Genomic DNA, 22,270 nt, shown 5'->3' on the forward strand with positions numbered 1-22,270 from the left:
TTGTAATGCCTTCCCTCTCGTCATTTTTACTTTTAACCCTTTGATCCTTATATATACACTTTATTCCTACATCCTTGGTCATCATTCTTGCCTCCTCTTCATACTAGTCCATCTAATATCATCAATAAGCTTCCAAATATGCATGAAAGACGGGAATTTCCGCCTTATTATCTCCTTTCCTACAAAACATGCACAATGCAATAGGAAAACGAAATAGGAAGGAATTGACGGATAAAATGGTCATGAAATGCTATAATAGTATGCAAAATAGGCTCAATTAGGGGACTAAATGTGCGCAAATAATGTTCACATCAAATATCCCCAAACCGAACCTTTACTCGTCCCGAGTAAAGAGGTGACAAAAACTAGACCTTTATTTAAACTAACCTACTAATATAACCGATATGAGACAATTAGCGGGTCTCACTTCGCCCCTTCAACTCACAACAAGACAACCATGAGGTAGGATGCATTCTTGCAAGGCAAGGTGGGGCTTGCCAAAATGGCGATACATCCAAGCATTAAAGCACACAAAACAAGTAATGGATGCATCTACAAAAGAATAGCCACTTTCCTCATCTAAGTGGCGGAAATTATCTAAAGAAGAAGCAATTCAAGGGTACACACTCCTTCATAGATATGGTTTCTTCAAACTACTAAGCCTAGAAGGATACCAATAAATCACCTCCAAGTTGTGTCAAGCTAGGGTACCTTTGTCCTCAATCGTTAAATGCTTTTGTCAATAGTAGACTCCCTATGGTGTTAGAAACACTGGAGGATCGCGGAATTCCCCTTCTTGCCTAGACAAGAAGAATGGTCGTCCCCTCTTTACCATGCACAAAAATGGATACGATAGATAAAGAGATCGATAGAATTTGAGTTTCACTTTGGGAGTTTGCTTTTGTTTTTGTTTTTCCCCCCAATTTCTTGTGGCATATAACATTTGAGAACACTTTCTTTTGCCATTTCTTTGATGTTTGGCATTTCAACACTTGACAACTTTCAACTTTTCTTTGCATTTTCTTTTTGAACATTTTCAAAGTCACCCCATATGTAGTGAGGGTGCCTTATATTTGAAGCATAGGAGTCTATTTTTGCTCCTCTTTTCATTTGATGCATTTTTGCAAACTTTCTTCACTTTTCATTTCATTGAACTCAAATTGATTTCTTTTTGTGCCCATTCCCTTTGATGACAAAAATGTGGTAGAACATGGATGATGGATGCATGCATGGTTTCAAGGGTCACCTTGGAATAAACGGTAGCCAAGGAGTTATCACACCACAAGGTATTCTTGACTAGGCCTTAATCCATGGGTCAAAGGATACTAGCATGATACATCCTAGGGTGTTTTACAAGCATTCTAACAAGCAAAGTCTTAAGAAGAAAAAGCATCTACTAGGGCCTATATACACTTGTCAAGCTTCCCAAGTAGACGGTTTCACAAAATTTTTCTAACATGCAACTACATGCCATGATGCAACTAGCATATAAACATCCTAATGCAAATGATTCTACCAACTAATATGACATATAAACTAAAATGCAAGCCCTAAGTTCACATTGTTATACCGCATCAATCAAAATAAAGCCACATAGTCATTAACATAAAGAGGAAAAAGGAGATTGGAAAGATCATACCGTGCGGTCTTCAATATCCTCATGTCTCGGATGAGGCGTAGTCAATCAATGTGAACAAGGGTGGAACAAACACAATATATACAACAATATATACATGACTACACTATAAAGGAAATGAACTTGTTTTTGGATTTTCAATTTTTCAAATTTTTATGGTTTTTCGAAATTTTTGATTTTTTTGGATTTTTGAATAAAAGTTAAGTTAGAATTCCCCATCCCCACACTAATATGAGCATTGTCCTCAATGGCCAAAATGATGGGAAATTATGCAAACATGATGCATGAATTCTACACTAAATGCAAGCTATACTAATCTACACTACATGATGCATGGGTTTTTATTTATGACGGAGAGCGTAATTTAGATTACCTCCCATTGCGTATGCATGTACTTCCCTAAACCGAGATAGACATTATTTCTAATGTCCTAAAGTTGGGTGTATTTCAAGCACACAAGATGCAATGCATGAAACTAAATTGTCATTTTGGATTTTCAAAAGTGGGAGCAATAAAATAAGAACACCTCAATGGGGCCGAGGTGTTAGTCCTCATGTTGCTAGGACTCTCCAACTAAAGACAAAGTCAAATATTGTACAAGTTAACAAAACACAAACTTCTTTCATGAAAATTGAAATTAAAGAGAGGAGATGAGGAGACTTCACTTAAGCTTGAGATGGGTGCCTCACGCCCGCTCCATCTAGCTTATGAAGAGATCTTCTAGAGATCGGCATCATCCCCCTCTAGATCGCTATCCCATATTTCCTTGTATGCATCACTTGTATTCGGGTCCATGAATTCGTCCTCTTCACTTCCAAGCTCCACCGTGTCCCCTCCGCAAGAATTGTTGCTCCCTTCCTAAGGTGTTGATGTGGGAGGTAGAAGAACTTCCTCTTACCCTTGGTCTTCTCCTATCCCTAAAGGAAGATCCCTTTGGTGGCATTCTTGGATTGTTGAGCTGGAATTTTTGATTTGTTAAAGTATAAAGATGCTCTTTGTGGATTGAATGTTGCCTTTGAAACCCTAGAAATTTGGGGCTTTTTTATTTTGTGGGGTAAAAGAGTGTTTAGGATATGCTTTGGAGTCATAAGGAGGTGGGTTTTTATAATACAAGTGGAAGGAAGAGTGATGTGTCATAAATTGTGTGCTGGGGTGTAATAAAATTAGGAAAAATCGGGATTGGTTACCGCAGGAAGACGAGCGGATTCGAGCACAAGACGCTCGGATTCCAGCATTTCGGGACGAGCGGATTTGAGGGAAGACGCCCGGATTCTGTCACATTTAATTTTCCAAAAATTTGACGCAGCCAAGACGAGCGTCTCGAGCCCAAGACGCTCGGATTTTCTGAAAGGAGACGGGCGTCTTTTCCCAAAGACGGGCGGATTCTGTGACAGGAACCTTTCTTGAAATGTACTGGCAAAAAGACGGGCGTCTTTCTGCAAAGACTAGCGGGTTCTTCAGGACGAGCGTCTTCTATGCCAGGACGCTCGGATTCTTCAACAGTCCCAAAATTTCAATTTTACAGCTTAAATGGACGGACGGATTCTGCCAAAGACGCCCGGATTTCAGCAGGACGGGCGGATTCCAGGGAAGACGCTCGGGTTCCTTGCTGCGGATTTTACTTTGATTTCCGTGACTTTGATAAATGCTTCCCCACACTTGAAGATTGGTTCCTTCTTTCATTCAAAATTTGTTAGTGACCCTCCCTCTCTTACTCTCATGGAAAGAATTCATGTTTATAAATAAAGGAAGGCAATAAAATTATAAATACAAGTTAGAGGGTTAGTATATTTACAAGTGGTGGTTTAGGGAGGACTCCACCAAACTCTCCCTTTTGATGATTCTTTCAAGGATGAGGAGGCCCGAGGTAGGTGACCTCGACCTCTCCAATAAACGCTCCCTCATAGTATGGCTTCAATCTTTGACCATTGACCTAGAATTTGCTTCCATCTTCCGCCTTTATTTCAAAATCCCCATATTTTCCAACTTCGGTGATCACATAGGGACCCATCCATCTAGAGTTCAACTTTCCCGGAAAAAGTCGACAGCGGGAATTGAATAGAAGGACTTTATCCCCTTTGTGCAAGGCTTTTTGCTTAATCCTCTTGTCATGGAGCAATTTTGTCCTTTCCTTGTAGATCTTGGCATTCTCATATGATTGTAGTCGGAATTCTTCCAACTCTTGAATTTGAATCATCCTCTTTTGACCACTTAATTTGAGATCAAGGTTAAGTGCTCGGATTGCCCAAAAAGCTTTGTACTCCAATTCGATTGGCAAGTGGCATGCTTTTCCATAAACAAGCTTGTAAGGGGAGGCTCCTATGGGAGTCTTATAGGCCGTCCTATAAGCCCAAAGAGCGTCATCAAGCTTTGTGCTCCAATCCTTTCGGGTCTTATTCACAACTTTCTCAAGAATTTGCTTGATCTCTCTATTCGAAACTTCAACTTGACCGCTTGTTTGAGGATGATATCCCAAGCCGGTCCTATGTTGAACACCATACTTGGTCAAAAGAGATGCGAGCTTCTTTTCATGAAAATGCGTTCCTCCATCACTTATGATTGCTCTAGGAACTCCAAATCATGGGAAGATTATTTTCTTGAAGAGCTTGGTGACCGTTTTTGCATCATCGTTTGGAGTGGCAATTGCCTCCACCCACTTTGAGACGTAATCTACGGCCACAAGGATATACTTATTCCCATTGGATGTCACAAACGGACCTTGGTAGTCGATCCCCCAAACATCGAAGATCTCCACCTCTAGTATGCCCCTTTGTGGCATTTCGTTCCTCCAAGAGATATTCCCCGTTCTTTGGCAAGCATCACAATGAATGATGAATTCCCTCGTGTCTTGAAACATTGTAGGCCAATAGAAGCCCGATTGAAGAATTTTTGCAATGGTTCTCCTTGCTCCATGGTGCCCACCGTAGGGTGATGAGTGACACCCTTCCGAGATTCCTTGGATTTCCCATTGAGGGATGCATCTCCGGTAGAGCCCATCACTACACTCTTTGTATAGGTTTGGGTCATCCCAAAAGTACCTCTTTACTTCGAATAGGAACCTCTTCCTTTGGTTGCGGTTCAAATTTGGAGGGAGTACTCTTCCAACGATATAGTTGGCATAATCGGCAAACCATGGGGTGATGTGCTTTCAAATTGTGTTTGAATGGCCATCAAGATATCGTCGGAAAATGAGTCATTGATCGGCGTTTCTCCTTGTTCATCATGAAACCGGATCTTTGACAAGTGATCCGCCACTACATTTTCGGCTCCTTTCTTGTCTCTTATCTCAACAACCTTGGTTTTGCCTCCTTCTTTATCAAGAGATGTCGGAGAGCACGGTGATCCGAAAAGACAATTACTTTGGATCCAAGTAAGTATGAACGAAATTTGTCCAAAGCATAGACAATGGCAAGAAGCTCTTTCTCGGTGGTATCATAGTTCACTTGGGAGGGATCAAGAGTCTTGCTTATATAATAGATGGCATGAAGAGCTCTTCCTACCCGTTGGCCAAGAACCGCTCCAACGGCGTAGTTACTAGAATCACACATAATCTCGAACGGTAATTCCCAATTTGGAGATTGAATGATCGGTGCCGAGATTAGTGCTTCCTTGATTCTATTAAAGGCTTCAACACACTCATCAGTGAAATGGAATTGGGCATCTTTAAGTAAGAGTTGAGTGAGGGGTTTCGCTATTTTTGAAAAATCTTTTATGAAACAGCGATAGAAACCCGCGTGACCGAGAAAACTTCTCACCCCTCTAACATTCACGGGAGGTGGGAGTTTCTCTATCACCTCAACCTTAGCTTTATCGACTTCGATGCCCTTTTCCGAGATTAAATGACCCAAAACAATTCCTTCATTGACCATGAAGTGACACTTTTCCCAATTTAAAACAAGACTAACATCTTCACATTTTTGCAATACAAGAGAAAGATTATGCAAACATGAGTCAAAGTCCTTTCCATAAACGCTAAAATCATCCATAAAAACTTCCATTATGGTCTCTAGGTAGTCGGAGAAGACACTCATCATGCATCTTTGGAAAGTGGCGGGGGCATTAAATAAACCAAAAGGCATCCTCCTATATGCAAAAGTACCATAAGGGCATGTGAAGGTGGTCTTATGTTGGTCATCCGGGTGTATAGGGATTTGGAAGAATCCCGAATACCCGTCAAGGTAACAAAAGAATTTGTTGGAGGCTAACCTCTCAAGCATTTGGTCAATGAATGTTAGGGGGAAATGATCCTTTCTTGTTGCGGAATTCAATTTTCGATAGTCAATACACATACGTCAACCGGTGATCTTCCTTGTGGGTATTAACTCATTCTTTTCGTTTGTTACCACCGTGGTACCTCCTTTCTTAGGTACCACTTGAACTGGGCTAACCCACAAAGAGTCCGATATGGGATATATTATTCCTGCATCAAGTAATTTCATAACCTCTCCTTTGACAACTTCTTGCATGTGGGGGTTTAACCTTCTTTGAGGTTGAATGGTAGGTCTATGGTCCTCCTCTAGATGAATTCTATGCATGCAAAAGTTGGGACTTTTACCCTTAAGGTCACCTAGACTATAACCTATAGCCTTCTCATGTTGTTTCAACACATCAAGCAATTTTCCCAATTGGTTCTCATCAAGTCTATCATTAACAATCACGGGTTTGGTCTTTGATTCATCAAGGTAAGCGTATTTCAAATTTGGGGGAAGGGGTTTTAAAGTAGGGGTTTGTACCTCACTTTCCTCCTTTGGAGGTTCATTGAGAATTTGCTCCATCTCCATTAGACATTCCATTCTCATGGCATATTCAACTTGTTCTTCATTCTCATCAATATCATCACACTTGAATTCCATGACGAATTCCTCTTGCTCTTGAGCTTGTAAAATGTCTTCTAGGATGGATTGCTCATCTTCTATAGGTTGACATGCTTCTACAAGGATGTTATGTACTAATTCGGATTGTGCATGAGTAAGTTCTTTGTTAGCTAGAGCGGCCTCAAAAAGATCTACCTCCAATTCCCAATACATATTTTTAGCCTCACTTGCTTCCAAGGCTTCCAATGCTTGCATGGGATCTTTGAAGAAAGGTATACTTAAGTGGTCCTCTACAAAACAATCTATCAAACAACTTGGAAAAAAGTTAGAACAAACCTTGAGGAGTTTTACTTCCCCAATGTAAAGAAAGACACAACTAATAACAATATAAGAAAATCTAAATCAAGTTAACACCGTCCCCGGCAACGGCGCCATTTGGATATAGAGTGTGATGTCGTCGGGTCACATCCAATCAAACACATTTATAATACTCAACATACAACTAGTTAGTGGTAAGTCGAGGTCGATCCATGGGACGGTGGTCACTCAAATTATTCAATCTAATTATGGTTGTGCTTGGGGTTGTCACAATTATAATGGGTTGATGATTCTAATCTAATAAAAGCAATAAACAAGCAACAAAAGGAAAGATGTAAACAATTGATTAAAAATGCTAGGATATCATGGGTTCATAAGGGATTCATGGGAGTTGATCATACAAACATGTTTCCTACTAGATGCAAGCAATTATTGTTGTGATGGATCGAGTTGGTTTATATCTTACAATCCTAAGAAGGTTTGGGTCCCGGAGCCGAATCGATTAGATTGTACAACACCTACAAGTCGACTTAATCCTCCCTATCCAACTATATGCATGGTCTAATGAGACTCGAGTTGGTTTATGTCTTACAAGTCTCATTCAAAAGATAAGTGATGGTTGTAAATGCAAGGATTCATAGGTTTAGCATTTCATCAAACATAACATGTGCATAAGTTGAAATCACAACAAGCAAGCAAATTAATTATGGAAGCATAATAGATTAAGCATGAATCATTCCCCATGTTTATTTCCCCTAATTACCCATTAATCCTAGCTAAGTAACTACTCACTCATGATCAAGTTTAACATGTTAATAAGGTTGTCAATCATACTAACAAAGCCAAACATGATGAACAAGTAAGAAAGATTAACAATAATAAAAAAGGGGATTAAGAGAATTATACCTATGGAGATTCCAAAATAATAATGCAAAGAATAATAGAAGAACTTGATGATTGATGGAAGGTTGTCAATCTCCCAATAAACCCAATAATCTTCTAATTACCCAATAATAAACTTGAATTACTCAATAATAAACTTGAACAATAATTAAGGAGAGATTAATGTGAGGTTTGTGGAAAGATTAAATGATAATCTATTCTAATCTACTCCTAATCTAATCTAAAGAAGGATTGAATTAACCTAATGAAAAATTGATGGTTTGATTATTACAAATGGGGTATATATAATAGAGCATCATTAGGTTAAGCAAGGGTAAAATAGTAATTTATCAATGCTAATTGTTGGGTAGGGAATCGCCGGTCTCAAGAGAGACTCCGGTCTCCTTTTTGCCGGTCTTTGAAAAATATGCGCATCCTTCATAGAACAAGAAGAACACGAAAGTTGCTGTAAGGGAATCCTAGCGGATTGGTCTCGGGACGAGCGGATTGGCGGACAGCTTCTTTGTTTGACCTCGGATTGTAAAACTGACGTCATTTTCTCATCCGGACTCCTATTGGAGTGATTCAAAAGCCTAGATCACTTGTTTTTTAGACGCCGTTCCATCTAGCATATTTTCAGAGCCAAAGAAGCAACTCTTGGTTTGGGTTTCGAGCAATTTCTTCTTGTAATGCCTTCCCTCTCGTCATTCTTACTTCTAACCCTTTGATCCTTCTATATACACTTTATTCCTACATCCTTGGTCATCATTCTTCCCTCCTCTTCATACTAGTCCACCTAATATCATCAATAAGCTTCCAAATATGCACGAAAGACGGGAATTTCCGCCTTATTATCTCCTTTCCTACAAAACATGCACAATGCAATAGGAAAACGAAATAGGAAGGAATTGACGGATAAAATGGTCATGAAATTCTATAATAGTATGCAAAATAGGCTCAATTAGGGGACTAAATGTGCGCAAATAATGTTCACATCACTCACCACCAAAGCTTAAGGATCCAGGGAGTTTTTCTATTCCTTGTTATATTGGTAGTATAGCTATTGATAGAGCCCTTTGTGATTTAGGGGCTAGTGTTAGTGTCATGCCATATTCAATATGTAAAAAGTTAAATATGGGTCAGCTTCGTATCACTAATATGACCTTACAAATGGCCGACATATCTTTAAAGAAGCCTATGGGTGTCTTAGAGGATGTGCCGATTAGAGTAGGGAAGTATTTCATTCCAGTCGACTTTTTTTTGTTATGGATATGGCTGAGGATTCTCAAGTACCCATCATTCTTGGTAGACCATTCCTTCACCCTACAGGAGCACTCATAGATGTTAGGGATGGTAGTCTAACACTAAGAGTTGGGGATGATACTATTAGATTTGTTCTTGATAATACTTTAAAACGTCCTTTTGATTTAAAAGATTCTTTTCATATGATTAATGCTCTTGATCCTACTTATGATGATTATCTTGCTTTGTGTTTTGACAAGAATCTACCTGACGCCCCTGCTGCTGCGCCATATTCATGGAGCAAGGAAGTAGATGAGATAGAGAAGTTGATTTATTGAGATGAACCTCCTCCTGAGATGGTTTATAGCTGTGATGAGAGTGTTGACATAGAAGTCGAGTTGGATGATTTGGAGGCCGAGATTTTCAAAGACACTAGTACAGAAATGGCTTTTGGCTACGGTTAAAAAAGGCTTTAGGCTACGGTCCGTCGACCGTAGTAAATCGGGGCGTTGCCTTAGATCAAGTACTTACGGCTACGGTTAGGAACCGTAGCCTAAAGTGACTTTTGGCTTCGGTTATATCTGCGAACCGTAGCCTAAAGTGACTTTTGGCTACGGTTATTAAGGTTAAACCGTAGCCATAAGTTGATAAAAGGCTACGGTCTTTTTAACAACCGTTGCCGTTTCTCAATTAAAATTTAAAAAAAAAAAATATTTCCAATATATTTTTTCTGGTGAATGTAAACTTTTTATAAAGATAATAATTAATTACAATGTTTAACTTACAATTGCCATTGCAAATCAACATTAATATTCAAAGTTAGACAAAATAAATAATCATATTCTACTCGGAGAGCTGAAGCCCCCGATATTCTCCATGATCCAAGTAGCATCATTAGACTTGATTTTATACATCACATGTTTCCCGGCCTGCCAAATTTGATCATGAAGACTTGATATTATGTCCATATGCACTCGTCCATAAACATACCAGTGGTTAAATGCGTAAGGAAATTAAAACTGAAGGAAATGTAGATTCAAGTACATTATAACATACTCATATATGTCAAATTAATTTTGTCATAAAATTAAAACGGATTTTATGCATGCAAACATTAATATAAAGGAAGAGAAATAATGTCCTTACATTCAATATTTCGGCAATAATGGGCACAAGAGAGATCACCTTTCTCTACTTGTTCTTGAGCTATTCCAATGGATGAACAAGATCTAAGAATAAGATCTCTCCCCAAGCTTTATACCCAAGACTTAACACTTAATCTAATTAATATTATAAGTACTAGTATAATATTAATCTTAGTAGAAAATTGAACCAAAATAATGTATAACACTTGAATTATTTCGGTTTTGATGAGAGATAAAAAGAGAGGATTTTATTTCTCTAGAACTTATGTTTTGGATGAGTGAAGTGGAATGAATATGATACACTAGCTTTTTGTATATTATTTGGTAAAATTATAGAGAAAAACAAAAACAATTGTCTTCCCCAAAACCGTGTAAGAGAGGGCTATTGGGGAGCCAATGCATGAAAAATTTGTTCTTCACAAGAACAATAGGCTTGCATGCCTAGACTTGCATTTTTCATCATTGTGTTTTATCAACTAAATAAAACAATTAACTAGCTTAATTCTCCCCAATATGTTTCGGCACTTTACATAATATGGATCCATATTATTTTTGTCAATTGTCAACATGTTACATGTTACATGTCACATATATTTGTTATGTATTTTTAACATATTAAAAATCAACGTATTAATAAAAATACGTCACATACAAAAGATTGACTTAGTAATTTAATAATTACTTGTGCCAAAATATTTTACCAATTTATAAATTTCAACTGATTGAATTTATAATAATTCATTCATCTTAATTGTTACATTTAAACAATTTATTTCATCCGAGTAATTATACAATTTAATTACTCAGACCGTATCTCATTTAATCACATTTCAATTTGATACGTAAATTTTACTTCCAAAATCGTCCGTCAATTTTCAAGTAATTTAATCAACTCGCAACGTTATACGATTAATTAAATAATCAATTAAGTGTATTGCCCTTTAGGTATGACCTAGGGGGTCAACTGATCACCACCGTCACACGACAGTAATGTCAAACTCTAGTCAGCCAATCATTACCGATATATGTTGACCAGTTGACAGTAACAAAATTACTTCCCAATTGTATTCTTAAAATGAGATTTAATAATGATATTTTAAATCATGTGATCGCACTATTGTTGAGGACACATTTCCCAACAATCTCCCACTTGTCCTCGACAAGTGTGCGTCACCAATTCTCTTGTCCTATTACTATCTCCCACTCAATGCAAGGTGTCTTTCAGGTCGTACTTGCAAGTGATCATATCGAGAGTGGTTTCCTCGATCTGGAGAATAACTGATTGACCGGATTTATCCACACTGGATACCTTCCGAGCGTGGCCACGCATTTCCAGTTCATTACTCCTCGAGTGGCCCTGAGATATTGTTATAACCCTGACTAGGGGTGGACAATTCCTATCGCACTCATTCCCTTCGACTAGCCACGACCATCATAACCCAAAATATGCCCATTTGACCCCATTTACGAAGGTCGTAGTAACACAAATCAAAGTTAATCAAACTGTGCCATCTTAGGTGAATAGTCTTTAGTCAAAAGAATCGACTCATTTGAATACTATAGTAGCTCTCGCCACGACCAGGCTATATAAATTTGCGAGAACTCTATAAGCGGTCATTAGGCCCGACAAAATGTTCCTAATAATCTGCCTATGTGATCGACTAGTCATCTCACATGACTCTATGGCACTTGAACTTGCCATCAATCGCCTCACACTCTAGTCACTTCGAGACGTCACCCCATACAAGTGACTATGGGCAAATACTATGTTAATCCGTGTTCACTTTAACGGGGTTCAAATGTCTCCACAACCCGTTTGGATGTAACAAAGTATAAATTAAAGATAAAAGACAAATGTGATTATGAACATGAACAAAAACAACACTTTTATTTCATTTCAAAATCTAACAAAAATTTGGTACACGCTTAAGTCCCATGGACGTAACATGCCCATCATGCTTAGCCTGCGATAAAGGCTTGGTGAGCGGATCGGCTATGTTGTCATCCGTCCCAACCTTACAAATCGCAATTTCCTTTCTTTCAATGAAATCTCTTATTACATGATACTTTCTAAGTACATGTCTAGATCTATTACTAGACTTTGGCTCCTTAGCTTGGAAGATCGTCCCACTATTATCACAATAGAGAGTGATGGGATCATCGGCGGTAGGTACTACTTTTAGACCTTCCGTGAATTGCTTGATCCACATAGCTTCCTTGGCAGCCTCGATCTTTGCAATGTACTCAGCCTCCGTTGTTGAATCCGCATGATTCTGACTTCCTTGAAGCTTCTCCATTTACGGCACCACCATTGAGCATGAAAACAAAACCAGCTTGTGATTTCATGTCATCTCTATCTGTTTGAAAACTTGAGTCCGTGTATCCTGTAACACGCAACTCAGTGTCTCCTCCAAACACAAGGATAGAGTCCTTAGTTCTTCTCAAGTACTTAAGGATGTTCTTGACAGCAATCCAGTGACTCTCACCTGGATTTGCTTGATATCTACTCGTCATGCTCAAGGCATACGAGACATCAGGACGTGTGCATATCATGGCATACATGATTGATCCAACAGCGGAAGCGTAAGGGATCAACTTCATGCGTTCAACATCATGGGGTTCGGAGGGACATTGAGTCCTGCTCAATATCGTTCCGGTTACCATAGGTACCAAACCCCTTTTGGATTTGTCCATGCTGAATCGTCGAAGAATCTTATCAACATAAGACTCTTGACTTAGTGCCAATATCCTCTTGGGTCTATCTCTATAGATCCGGATACCTAATATGCGTTGTGCCTCTCCTAAATCCTTCATTTGGAAGTGGTTACCTAACCACTTCTTAACGAGTAAGACAACATAGGAATATCATTTCCAATGAGTAGTATGTCATCGACATACAATATTAGGAACACAACATTGCTCCCACTGAATTTCATGTATAAACATGGTTCCTCAACATTTCGAGTGAAACCATTTTCTTTTATAACATGATTGAATCGATGATTCCAACTTCTAGATGCTTGCTTAAGACCATAAATGGATCTCTTAAGCTTGCATACTTTGTTAGGATTTTTAGAATCAACAAAACCTTCGGGTTGTATCATGTACACCTCCTCTTCTAAATGCCCATTTAGAAAAGCGGTTTTGACATCCATTTGCCAAATTTCATAATCATGAAATGCGGCGATCGCTAACAAAATCCGTATGGATCTTAGCATGGCTACGGGGGCGAAGGTCTCATCATAATGGAGACCTTGGACTTGGGTAAATCCTTTTGCCACTAGCCTAGCTTTGTAGACATCATCATGTCCTTCTATGCCATTTTTGACCTTGAATATCCATTTGCATTGGAGGGGTCTTGCCCCTATAGGCAAATCTACCAAGTTCCAAACTTGGTTTTCAAGCATAGAATCCATTTCGGACTTCATGGCTTCAAGCCATAAGGTGGAATTAGGACTAGAGATTGCGGCCTTGTAGGTGGCGGGCTCGTCACTTTCCATAAGCAACACATCGAGTGTTCCATCTTCTTCGATAAGTCCCACATATCGATCGGGATGGCGAATTACTCGGCCCGTCCTTCTTAGTGGAGGAGGTACAACCGCGTTAGACGACGAAGGAACATCTTCTTGCGTCTCTATCTCGGTTTGTGGCTCTTGAACTTCATCAAGTTCAAAATTTCTCCCACTCTGTCTTTTAGAAATAAATTCTCTTTCTAAGAAGACAGCCTCGCAAGACACAAACACTTTATGATCTTGAGGTTTGTAGAAGTAATACCCTCGAGAGGTCGAGGGATAACCTACAAAGATGCATTTTTCGGATCTTGGGGCTAGCTTGTTGTCGTTCTTAGTTTTGACGTAAGCATCACATCCCCAAATCTTCATATAGGATATATTTGGGATCTTACCCGTCCACATCTCACATGGAGTCTTTTCGGTGGACTTTGTGGGACTATTATTCAAAGATCGAATTGCGGTTTGTATCGCAAATCCCCAAAACGAGTTCGGTAACTCGGTTTGACTCATCATGGATCGAACCATATCTAGTAAGGTTCGATTTCTCCTTTCGGCAACACCATTAAGTTGTGGTGTTCCGGGTGGAGAAAGTTGTGATATAATGCCACAACCTTTCAAGTGTGAATCAAATTCAAGACTAAGGTATTCACCACCACGATCGGATCGAAGTGCCTTGATCCTTTTGTTCAATTGGTTCTCTACTTCGTTTTGGAATTCCTTGAATTTCTCAAATGCTTCACTCTTGTGTTTCATTAAATAGATATACCCATATCTACTTAAGTCATCGGTGAAGGTTATAAAGTAGTCATAATTACCACGAGCGGTGATGCTCATTGGTCCGCATACATCGGTGTGTATGAGTCCTAATAGCTCACTAGCTCGTGTCCCTTTACCACTAAAAGGATTACGAGTCATTTTGCCAAGTAGGCAATATTCGCATGTACCAAATGATTGATAATCAAATGGTGCAATCACATTAGTAGAAATTAATCTTTTGATGCGATTCTCGTTTATGTGACCTAATCGACAATGCCAAATGAACGCTTCACTTGGGTCACTTGTTTTGAGTTTCTTTGATTGTATGTTATAAATATCATTTGTTGGATTTGAGGTCTCTAAAATGTAAATGCCATTAATGGAAGAAGCTTGGCCAATAACCAAATCATTCCTAGAAATAGAGCAACGATTGTTCTTAATGACAAAACAAAAACCGTCCATGTCTAGCATGGCGATTGAAATAATGTTTTTAGAGAGCGTAGGAACATAAAAACAATTATGCAAATACAACTCAAAGCCGTTTGGCAAAGCTAGAACATAAGTTCCTTTGGATTCGGCCGCTACCCGAGCTCCATTTCCAAGTCGAAGATCCACATCTCCCTTGCTAAGCTTCTCCACATCTCTTAAACCCTGTAAATGATTACAAAGGTGAGAACCACAACCGGTATCTAGTACCCATGTCGTAGTGGAAGTATAATTTATATCAATAACATAAATTTCTTTAGGAATTGTACCTTTTGGAGTAATGAGTCCTTCCCTTATATTTCGCAAATACATAGGGCAATTCCTAAGCCAATGTCCCATGCCATAGCAATAATGGCACTCATCATTAACTTGCTTGAAGTTCTTGACTTTCTTTGCTTTCTTCTTGAACCTCTTGCCCTTTGAAGCAAGAACTTGATTGCTAGAGCTCCCACTAGCTTTGGCATCTTTATCTTCCAGACACAAAGACCCTATAGATTGTATGAGGTAGTCTTCCTGAGACGGACTCACACGAGGTCTAGTAGTAGTGGGTGGTTTAGAAGAAGTGATGAAATTTAGGTTTCCATCCGAACCTATCCCGAAATGAAGTTCTCTAGTTGTATCGAAATTATTGTTGGAGCATACGTCGTCAAGAACATGGTGATATGACTCAATAGTAATTGGTGCGGTAGCATTTGATGGATTCATTGTAATGCACTACAAATATGGAGGAAAGGAAATATTAACATTTGTCTTTTTAAATCATACTTGCAAATTTAACAAGATATGAACATTTATATAGTGACCTCTACCCAACTATAATAAATGATTCCAAGACCCAAATTCATATCGACTTAGGCACGGTGGGGCCGATACATCCTTTATCAATATAACTCGGTGGATTAACGTTTAATCGATTCTACTTTTAGAACTCTTGGTCGATAATATTACATTAACAATTATCTATAGCCCAAAACACATTGACAAGGGCACGGTGGGGCCGATACATCCCTTATCAAATACTTTTGTTGAGTTCAATCCAAATTTCGAATAAATGTGTCCATGATCCAAACCCACATTAACTTGGGCACGGTGGGGCCGATACATCCCTCATCAACATGAATTCGGTGGATTAACATTCATCACCCACTTCCCCTACGTAACAAGGTTTGTACCCCGGTGGGGCCGAGCGCACTCCCTCGCGAAATAGGTTTTCATGGTTTCTACTATTTGGTAAGGCTATGTCTCAATTGATAGTTTTAGCGAGAGGTCATGTCAAATTATTATCTATCACGTTTTAAGTGAACTAAAGCGGTGAACTACGATAATTATATTTGACACGGTCGATTAACTCGATAAATAGACAATGCATGTTTAGTTATGGCGATTTAGCAATGCATGTGACATAAAATAAAATGCAAGCATAAAAGTAAATAAATCCTAGCATGGCCTTTCCTAAAATAGAAAAACTATTAATCTATTACATATTCGGAAACCAACTCCATTGGTCCCTTGAACTTCGGTTGTGGCACGCATCTCGAGGTAACACCGTCTTTATGTATCGCCATTCTTGAAGAAATCCGTCTTTTGGAACTCCGGAATGAATAAAATTACATAATAAATTACATAATTTCCTATTATACATTTGTAACTAAAATAAAATAAATCTATTAAATATTACAAAACGGTGATACGAGATCACAATAAAAATTACAACCGAATCGATATTCCCATACATTTCGGGAAATACCAATTAAAATCTAAGGCCATACTAAGTAAAATTACATAATTCAAAATTACATAAATTAAAATTATGACAATCATAAATAAAAATGCAGCATTATAATATGTATGAACATGCTCAATTTTTATGCTAAATCGCCTTTAAATTGCCAATATCGTATATTACTCGGTTTTTACGGATTTGCGTGATTTCAACATTTTATAATCACAAATATGCATAAACTCATATTTATGCACTAGTTAATTACCCTAACCACTTAGGACTCAAAATGTAGTCTTCACTAGTAATTTGACCATAATTAACTTTTATTTACTAATTTGTTCATAAATGGACCAAAATTACAAAAATAAGCTATTTAACTTCAAATAAATCACAAAATTTCAAATAAATTCAAAATTTGAAATTTAAAATTCATGAACATTCTGGAAAAATCCATGACACTCATAATGTTCAAAATCTTAGGTTAAAAATTTCGAAAATTTTCCGGAAAAACAATGTTGCGGTTTATCAATATTTAATAAAATAATCATAAAAACATGGAAAAATTATTTTCATTAACTTTTCAATTTTAGATCTGAAAAATATAATAAAATGCAACATTAGACGTTTTTCCTAAGTCATAGATTATGTTTTATTAATTTTCAACTAATAATGTCACTATTTATGCCATTTTTCTTCAAAAATTCATAAATCATGCTAAAAGACTTCTTTATAGCCAATTATTTTACACACATCTTGTAAAATCGCATGTGACAACATATAAATTTTCTATGACCAGATTCGAAATTTAACTCATATTAACCTATTTTTCTCTTAAATTCATATTTAATAAAGAAAAATTCATTTTTCGAGCATAACAAGTGCAAAAATTATGAAAATTTACAGGTTATCTCAAAATAATATATGTAACAACATATCCAAAAACCAAGTGAAAATTCGAAGTATAGCTAATTTTCGACCAAAAATGACATTTTTACTCATAAAATCACATTTAAATGTCATTATTATTGAATATGAACAATAAAAATCCGAAAAATTAACCAAAAATCCTAAAACACTTTAGGACCAGAAATATTAACATGCATGTAATTATTTCGTGATATATCATAATAACACAAATTTTACAAGTTTTATTTTGTTATTCATATAACTCGGAAAAACTTTTAACCAATTTGCATGCAAACAACCGTGGCGCTCTGATACCAATTGAAGGAAATGTAGATTCAAGTACATTATAACATACTCATATATGTCAAATTAATTTTGTCATAAAATTAAAACGGATTTTATGCATGCAAACATTAATATAAAGGAAGAGAAATAATGTCCTTACATTCAATATTTCGGCAATAATGGGCACAAGAGAGATCACCTTTCTCTACTTGTTCTTGAGCTATTCCAATGGATGAACAAGATCTAAGAATAAGATCTCTCCCCAAGCTTTATACCCAAGACTTAACACTTAATCTAATTAATATTATAAGTACTAGTATAATATTAATCTTAGTAGAAAATTGAACCAAAATAATGTATAACACTTGAATTATTTCGGTTTTGATGAGAGATAAAAAGAGAGGATTTTATTTCTCTAGAACTTATGTTTTGGATGAGTGAAGTGGAATGAATATGATACACTAGCTTTTTGTATATTATTTGGTAAAATTATAGAGAAAAACAAAAACAATTGTCTTCCCCAAAACCGTGTAAGAGAGGGCTATTGGGGAGCCAATGCATGAAAAATTTGTTCTTCACAAGAACAATAGGCTTGCATGCCTAGACTTGCATTTTTCATCATTGTGTTTTATCAACTAAATAAAACAATTAACTAGCTTAATTCTCCCCAATATTTTTCGGCACTTTACATAATATGGATCCATATTATTTTTGTCAATTGTCAACATGTTACATGTTACATGTCACATATATTTGTTATGTATTTTTAACATATTAAAAATCAACGTATTAATAAAAATACGTCACATACAAAAGATTGACTTAGTAATTTCATAATTACTTGTGCCAAAATATTTTACCAATTTATAAATTTCAACTGATTGAATTTATAATAATTCATTCATCTTAATTGTTACATTTAAACAATTTATTTCATCCGAGTAATTATACAATTTAATTACTCAGACCGTATCTCATTTAATCACATTTCAATTTGATACGTAAATTTTACTTCCAAAATCGTCCGTCAATTTTCAAGTAATTTAATCAACTCGCAACGTTATACGATTAATTAAATAATCAATTAAGTGTATTGCCCTTTAGGTATGACCTAGGGGTCAATCGATCACCACCGTCACACGACAATGTAATGTCAAACTCTAGTCAGCCAATCATTACCGATATATGTTGACCAGTTGACAGTAACAAAATTACTTCCCAATTGTATTCTTAAAATGAGATTTAATAATGATATTTTAAATCATGTGATCGCACTATTGTTGAGGACACATTTCCCAACAAAAACAACCAGTTTAAAAAAGACGTCAAGATAATGATATATTGCAAAACTGATTGTCTAAATTTCAAAGTTTTAGAAGTGTAAGTTCTGCTAGAAGACACATTCAGAAAGCATCATATTTCCTCTCACCAAACCCCTAATCCATGCAGCTTAATGACCAGGAATCGTTAACTATCAAAGACGATTATATGTTAATATAAATACATCTCAATTCAGCAGCACCTTATGATCTTATCATCTTAAAGCTTATTCGGTAATTAAATCAAGAAGTATATTTTATACGGGGTACAAGTTTTGTGCTACTAAACTACAAGTAAACATTATGGTTCACATTTTATGAAGATTAATGGAAAGAAACATTTAGACAATGAAGGCTTAAGTATACTAGAAAGGCAAGAAGCTTACTGTCATATTTCTCTTGATTGCTTCTATCGGGCTTGTCAAATTTGAACCATAGTATCGTTTCAAGGCTGTGTCAATGATTGCATCATCCCACACCTAAACATTCACAGCATAACAAAAACAACACGACTATTTAACACGCATTTTAAACACTTTTAACCCTACAGAACACTTGGTTTATCTAGAAACAGAATCTAGTGCATTATACAGCTAATGCTACCTTATGTATGATTAATGTACACTTAGGCTTGAAACCTGGCAGCATCGAACATCCCTTTGTCCCCTATCACACCAGATAGAGAATAAATAAGAGCCCTTCAAGAGCCTAAGAATTATGTCATTGACTAATGAATGTTTCAGAAAAGGAAAAATTCCATATCATAGTTATATAAGATGCCAAAATTTATGGTAGTGGTAGGTTCAGATGCTTGAAAACAATACTTACGGAACCATAAGAAGGCCATGCCATAGATAGAAGAAACAATTCAAATATACGTGCCGCAGTCACTTGCTACAAATGACCTATATCCCAACAAAATTTATAAACCTTATGACAGACTGAATTCGCTCTCAAAGTGCACCGAACTAATATGCATTAAAAATCAACGACTGTGATGTATAACAAACTGTACAAGCAAGCTATATTTCATCTCAGAGATAAGGCAATACTTGACCAAGCCTAAAGTATGTTAATACTGCAGATACGGAAAGCAATGTTAAATTCATTAACATGGTGTAGCAAATATTGGCCCGATTAACTCACTCACTATCAAGTGTTTATTATCGTCGTCTATTTGCTACGTCTAGCAAATGTTAGCTTGCTGATTAACTCATTCACTATCTAGTGTTTATTATCGCCATCTATTTCTAAGTCTAGCATCATAACTTGGTCCCTAATGCTCATTGACCAAGACAAGTTCGAAATGAACCTAATTCCACAATCATGAAGACCCTAACACGGCCAATAATTCGGAGGATAATATTGACGGTACCTAGTTCTGAAGTGCGCGAGATCCATGGATATGCTGGAGGATACTCCTTCAGTAGCTCAATAACCCAATTTTGATAATTAGTTACCATCATCGGAATTGTGACACCCTCATTTTTAGCGTTAAATAAACACGTAAATTCTATAGAAAAACTGACAGGATATGTTTGTAATTGGTTCAACTAGATAAAACCTGTAATTTTAAAAACTTTTCTAAACCATTCACAAACATTTCCAAATGAAGAGTGCCAAAACCTGCAAATACTAACAAACTAATTTACATAACATAGCTAAAGTCGCGAGAATATAGTGATACAAACCAAAGTAAAAGAGGGAGACATATGTCCCTCCAAAATATAAACACAACCATATGTTTAAAGGTTTACTACAAAATATAACCAAACTAGGTCCAAGGTTCTTTTGCTCACTAGCTCGTCCGTGTACCCCATCTAATCATCATCAACCTGTCAATCGCATTTTATACAAACACGAAAGCCACAATTCAGTGGGGAGTAACTTCGAGTCCTCCCAGCCACGAAATGTCATATTTAATGTAACATGTAAACAACATGATAAATAATTTAATTATCAAGTATTCTAACATATGAACACTAAACTAACCAATTTAAGCTATCATGTGAAACATATAACAAACAGTAATCCAAACTTTATCAATTGTAACCGGCTTGCATCTCACCCATTAAAATTCATAAAATCACCATACAAGAAAGGACAATATATCAAAGACAGGCATAAGTTCTTAGTACGGTCAATAGTCACTCTGTAACTCGAGTCTATACCACGAGGTAGGGAAGGTAATCGGACCGGTATCTTGGCTCAGAGGTTCTATCAAAACATGGCCAAGACACAACACAACCCTAGTCCTAAATCTGCGCAGACCTAGACATGCGGATACACACCACCGCACCCAAGACCCACAATTTTTATAAAACCATGTGAGTACCCTAAGGAGTCCACCAAAGGGTTGGCTAGTACTTAAGCTGACCACTTACTCTCAAAATAAGTAACGAGGTCATGCCCCAACTTGGATATAAACCCACCAAGTCAGGAACACAAAGGCTATTAAGCAGTGAACATATACTCGTCAAAGACTATAAAGGCCTATCTATGACAAACACAACAACCTGCGAGAAATATTCAATACCAATTCCATTTCAAGCAATATTAACAATATTAAAGGTTTCAGGGAATCTAGGGCCGTTTCTACAATATAAGAAACCATTCAAATCAACCAACAACATATGTGAAATAAAAACATAATAAATGGCCTAAAACAAGAATAAGGCCAATTATCCAATTCACACTATAATTTCATCCAACCGAATTTTTACCCGCAACCCCAGCCCTGCGACAGGTACGGGTTCAATCGCGGCTGACCAATCACACAATTAACTAACATCGATTCAGTCAAAGGGACTAAGGGCTCAGTTTTCGGCATAATCATCCAAACATTGCAATTATCGCTATAAAATTCATTTCAAGCATATTCATTACAATTTCATCTCATAACCTATCCTAACATGTGCAAACTACCAATATAAGCATAATTTTACCATCAACATTATATTTACTACTAACATTATTCATTTCTTAAGATTACCCATATGTTACTTATACTAAATATAACATTAATAAACCCGAAACGATGAACAACGCATGAAAAATCGCGAAAACAAGCAACGGGCCGACCCGGGCCAACCCAAGGCTGCCGTGGGCCTGCATGGGCCTGCCGGGCCTGCTGGGTCTGCTGGGCCGCCACCCCCAATTCTCCGTTTCTCCGTTTTTGTTCATTTTAACATCGTTTTAAGAATCAATTAATCATTCCCATTTCATTTCCATACTAATATGTGAACA

The 22,270-nt window shown here is 37.1% G+C and overlaps 1 long non-coding RNA gene across 1 annotated transcript; it reads right to left on the reverse strand.

The window, feature by feature from the left end:
- Positions 1–19,416: 19,416 nt before the first annotated feature.
- Positions 19,417–20,486, reverse strand: LOC141614922 (uncharacterized). The gene is made up of 3 exons (XR_012529469.1): positions 20,400–20,486; positions 19,628–19,690; positions 19,417–19,503 (listed from the first exon to the last, which is right to left on the reverse strand). It is a non-coding gene; the product is annotated as an uncharacterized LOC141614922 (long non-coding RNA).
- Positions 20,487–22,270: the final 1,784 nt, after the last annotated feature.

The sequence above is a fragment of the Silene latifolia genome, chromosome 11 (assembly GCF_048544455.1).
Source record: "Silene latifolia isolate original U9 population chromosome 11, ASM4854445v1, whole genome shotgun sequence".
NCBI lineage: Eukaryota > Viridiplantae > Streptophyta > Magnoliopsida > Caryophyllales > Caryophyllaceae > Silene > Silene latifolia.